The sequence below is a fragment of the Suncus etruscus genome, chromosome 14, assembly GCF_024139225.1.
Source record: "Suncus etruscus isolate mSunEtr1 chromosome 14, mSunEtr1.pri.cur, whole genome shotgun sequence".
Lineage (NCBI taxonomy): Eukaryota > Metazoa > Chordata > Mammalia > Eulipotyphla > Soricidae > Suncus > Suncus etruscus.
Genome location: NC_064861.1, coordinates 50,224,221 through 50,229,864, shown reverse-complemented (window position 1 = coordinate 50,229,864; position 5,644 = coordinate 50,224,221).

Genomic DNA, 5,644 nt, shown 5'->3' with positions numbered 1-5,644 from the left:
CCATGAATGTAACCTGCATTCTGAAACACCAAGGCAACTTGACCAACAGTGTTCCTAGAGAGAATTGCATCAGTCTCTAGCTGTTTCAAAACATTATACTCTGGCCTCTGACTATAATTTCAAGCAGGCTCCCTGTAGGTGGAAGTAGTGAATATAAAAAAAATTTTGATCTCATGATATAGACAAGGTAACTGGAACACAAGATAAAAAAGCAAGAAATCTTCACTGCACCATGTAAACAAGAGAGCTGGGATCTGTGTCTCTGAGAAGCTGAAGGCACTTTATGTGCCCATGTTTTTTTACAAAATGAGGATGGAGCAATGCATTCTGATGTAATCAGTGTCATAAAGAATGGCTGAGACTGGAAGAACCATAGGGACTGTACTGCAGTTGCTATGAAGGAAGGGAAAAAAAGAATCCAATAAGACCCTCTGACCTCAACAATGGTGCTGTACTTTTCTTGCTGTGTGGCCACCCACAGGCTCTAATTTATCTCTTAGACTTTTATTTTTTAGCAGAGAAACATCTTGTCTGGGATTGAAGACAAAAGATAAATAGACATGACTTATAACCCAGGGAGGAATTGTTAAGAATTGATAGTCTGGACAAGGCTCAATCAATATCACCAAGTAACATCCAGAGGTGGGTTTTCATTCAGTTATTTTTCAGAGCTCAAACTCTCACAGTGGAGAAGCAGTTCAGACATCCTCCACCTCTTATTTCCTCTCATGTTGCTGCTGCTCTTGGTGTTTTAGGAGTGAATAAACAGCACTAGTATCTCTTCCTGATTTTTTGCTTTTTTCCATCCACACATTATTGACAGTTGTACTTGGAAGGAACACAAATTTTAGTATGGAAAATATCAGCGCCCACCCTCTTCATACCGCCTTCAAACTTCTTACCCCCTTTTTACTTCCATCTCATGCTGCAGACCTTGCTGTTTCATCATCAGAGATAATGTTTCCCACTTCTTGATTTGGGTTTGACAATATGACTTGTTTCAGCCAATAGACTATGGAGGTCTGTATTTGTTCTTAGTCTGCCTCAATGGGTCCAGGGAAAAGACAAGAGGGATATGGATGACCCCACTAAAACTGTCCACTAGCAGAATTTCAGATACTTTGCAAAGACAGAATTAATTCAGTCAAGCTAAGCAATAAAAACTGGGGAGTTAGTTTAGTGGGATAGTATGTATGCTGGGCATGAAGTGGTCCAGTCTTGATTCCTGACCCCAGCACTGCTAGGAGTGACCCCAGAGTATCATTGTATCTGCCTCCAAAAGCAAAATAAAAACATAAATAAATAAAAAGATCACAATATGTAGCCTAGGGCAGAACCTCAGCTGAATTGTAAGAGAGAGTATATTAAACTTAAATTGCCTTAAACTAAATTGAGGTTTGCTATATGTAACAGTCGATGATACATTGGCCATCTTTTACCTTACTTTAAAAATTTAGAACTCCCTGCTGTAAACTCTTTAGCATAGCATTGCGTAATCCTTGACTTCCTCTATTCTCATCTACCACAGCCTCCACCCTTACGCTCTATTTTAATTCTGTGTTTGACACTCACCAAATCAGTCAAGGACTTCCTTACCTTATTGACTAATCTGGCTTTCCAGATCATCCTGCTCACTGCCTGGTGAGAAAGTGTTGGTCATTCCTTAAGCCTAGCTCCATAGGGCCAGAGCGATAGTACAACTGGTAGGGTGCTTTCCTTGCAGACAACTGACCTGAATTTAATCCTCAGCATTTCATATGGTCCCCCAATTCATTCCACTGGGAGTGATCCCTCAATGCAGAGCTAGGAGTAACCCCTGAGCATTATTAGGTGTGGCCAAAACAGTCTCTGTGAACCATGTTTAGTTTAATTTTGTTATATGGGTGAAATTTGAATCACAGCTGGCTATGTTCAGGGTTAATTCCTGGCTCTGAGCTCAAGGATTCTTTGATCTCGGAGACCATATGTGGTGTCAGGGATCCAGCCCTCATGCAAGGTAAGTGCCTGGCTACTGTACTCTTTCTGGTTAATTATATTAAATCCACCTTGATTCCTACCTTGTGGGGGGGGCACACATACTCATATGCACTCAGGGGTTGAGGGAATGAAAGAGACTATCACCCAAGTGGTACCCAAGAGTTCCTGGGGCCCCTCCTAGTGAATTTCCGCCAACTGGGTTGTGCACTCAAAGCAAAAGCTTAAGAGATACAGTGCTACTCAAGCTCCGTGGTGTCAAAATTTCCTAGGCTATCCTGAAGGTACTCATTGGCCACCAGGACTATTCCCTGTGGTTACTGGGGACCGGTAGTGCTGGGGATCAAACAGAAGTTGGCTGCATGTGAAACTTGTGCCCTCATCCTTGTTATTGCTCTGGTCCCAACTACTACCTTTTAGTAGAGTCTTCCATATACTATATTAGAGTTCGTTGAATTGATGGTATGGGTAATGAATGCTCATCCAAGTCTGTGTCTGCTGATTTCTTTAAGGCTACAGATCTTGAAATTGTTCTGGGCGGCTTTATTCTCAGCCATTCCTGAAATGCCTATCCTATTTCTCAGGGTAGGGTTGTATGAAGATTAAATGTATTGATTGACTGCTGTTGTTTTCATTTCTACTTCTTCCATAAGATCTGGCCCCTGTAAGAGTCTGGAGCTACATCTTAACCATTTGTGTTTCTTTAATAACCAGCTTGAGGGATGGGCACAATGGACCCTAATAACTTCTTATTGAATTGTGTTAAAAATAGTTACATGTCCTGAAATAAAAATATTTTGAGGTTCTAGGTCTAAGTTTTACCTTTTGTTTTTGTTTTTGGGTCATACCCAGTGGCACTCAGAGGTTACTCCTGGCTCTTTGCTCAGTAATCACACCTGTAAATAAATAAATAAATAAATAAATCGCACCTGGCAGGCACAGGGGGCCATATGGGGTGCTGGTATTTGAATTACTGTCCGTTCTGGGTCAGCTGTGTGCAAGGCAAATGCTTTATCACTATACTATCTCTCTGGCCCCTAAGTTTTACCTTTTTAGCAGAGTTAGAGGACCCACACACCCATTTATCCTAGTTTTTGACATTTTATTTTTCTCCATTGCTCCCACGGAACATGCCTAGCACCTGAACATTAAAAAATATAGCTGATTTATTTAAGCACAGTGGTTACAGAGTTGTTCCTCGTTGGGATTCAGTCATAGAATGTGCACCGTCCTTCACCAGTGCACCTTTCCCACCACTAGTGTCCCCCATTTCTCTCCTAACTTCCATCTCTGCATGTCTCTGGGCAGGCATTTTATTTTTCTCTCTCTTTTTTTTTGACACTGATTTACACAATTATAAATGAATGCATATCACTTTATTCTCTTTCAGTACCCAAATCTTGTTGGTGATAAATTCCAACTATAATTGTCATAGTAGATCCTTCTCTACGCTAAGTGCATTGACCATTTTTTTGTGGCAACCTTCCTACTGTAGACTGGTCCTCTTGATCCTCATCTCTATTATTCCTAAATAGTATCACCATACTGTCTTTTATTTTTCTTATATCTCACAAGTGAGATTATTCTCTGTCTACCCTTTTTTATCTGACTCATTTCACTCAGTATAATAACTTCCATATCCATCCATGTATAAGCAAATTTCATGACTTCATGTTTCCTAATGGTTGCATAGAATTCCATTATGTAGATGTACCACAAATTCTTTAGCTATTCACCTGTTTTGGGGCATCTAAGTTGTTTCCGGATTGTGGCTATTGTAAATAGTGCTGTTATAAACATAGGAGTACAGAGAGCATTTTTGTGTTATGTTTTTGTTCCTATGGTATATCCCTATGAGTGGTATTGCTGGATTTTATGGAAGCTCAATTTCCAGTTTTTTGAGGAATATACATATTGTTTTCCAAAAAGACAGGGCTAGTTGCATTCCCAACAGCAGTGATTAAGAGTTCCTTTTTACTCACATCCATGTCAGCACTGTTTGTTCATGTTCTTTGTGATGTGTAAGCCAATCTCTGTAGTGTGAGATGGCATCTCATTGTTGTTTTAACTGCATCTTCCTGATAATTAGCAATGCATAGTATTTTTTTCTTATTTTTGTTTTGTTTTGTTTTTGGGCCACATCCAGCGGTGCTCAGGGGTTACTCCTGGCTGTCTGCTCAGAAATAGCTCCTGGCAGGCACGGGGGACCATGGGACACCGGGACTCGAACCAACCACCTTAGGTCCTGGATCAGCTGCTTGCAAGGCAAACACCACTGTGCTATCTCTCTGGGCCTGATGCATAGTATTTTTTTATGTGACTTTTGGCCATCTGTATTTCTTCTTGGAGGAAATGTCTGTTCATTTCTTCTTCCCATTTTTTGATAGGGTTATATGTTTTTTGCTTCCTAAATTCTATCAGTATCTTATATATCTTAGATATTAACCCCTTATAAGATGAGTATTGGGTAAATAGTTTCTCGCATTCCATGGGTATCCTTTGTATTCTAGTCACTGTTTCTTTTGAAGTGCAGAAGTTTCTCAGTTTAATGTAGTCCAAATTGTTTATCATTGCTTCTACTTGCTTGGACAGTGGTGCTTCCTCCTTGAATATATCTTTAGTTTCAATGTCATGGAGTGTTTTGCCTATATTTTATTCTATGTATCTTATGGTTTCAGGTCTGATATTTAGGTCTTTAATTTTTATTGATTCGACCTTAATGCCTGGTGTTAAAGAGAGGTCTGAGTTTACCTATTTTGCATGTTATTGACTGGTTATTCCAATGTCACCTATTGAAGAACCTTTCCTTGCTCCATTTTGTATTTCTTGCCTTTTTTTAATCAAAGATTAATTAATTGTATACTTAGGGGTCATTCTTTGAATACTCAGATCTATTCCATTTATTTGAGGGTCTGTCTTTATTCCAATTCCATACTGTTTTGATGATTATTGCTTTATAGCAGGGGTCTTCAAACTATGGCCTTTGGGCCACATGCAGCCCGCAGAGGAGTCTGATCCGGCCAGCCAGCAGTGAGCACTGTTTGGTTGCCAAGATACCTGCCAGCATATACACTCAGTTTCACGGTTTCTCAGGGATGACGTCAACCGCCTCCGCCCACGGCATGTTGTGTGCTGGGAGGGTGGGTGTGAGGGCGGTGTTAAGAGGGACACTGATGTGCCCTTGCGCCTGGCGCTTGGCGCGCGGGTTGCTGATGACGTCACTGGAGGGCACTGGACAACGTGTGGCAAGGAGTACCACATGTGGGTGACTATATGATGTAAAAAGGCGCCTGCTCCACCCCCAGGCAACGTGGTGTCTGTGTGCTGTGTCTGCCTGTCAGTGAGGTTTTCCTCCATTCCCTCCACTGCCAAAGGTCAGTAAAAAGTGCCATAGAAATAAATTTTTGCCAGGTGGGGGGTTCTGCCCGATTGGGCTGTGGGTGACTCATATGAAAATTCTCCTTTGGGGGTGGTGAGGCATTCAGTGCTGAAATCAAAGTTAGGGGGTGGGCGGTGGTTGGGAGGTTAGGGGTTCGGTGCTGAATTGTTCATGTGGAAAATTAGGGGTTCAATGCTGAAGCATTTTAAAGGGGTTACATTGAAAATTTTATATACATTTTGCAATTCCTTTTCAGTGTTCACATGCTGATTCTGAACATATCAATTTGGG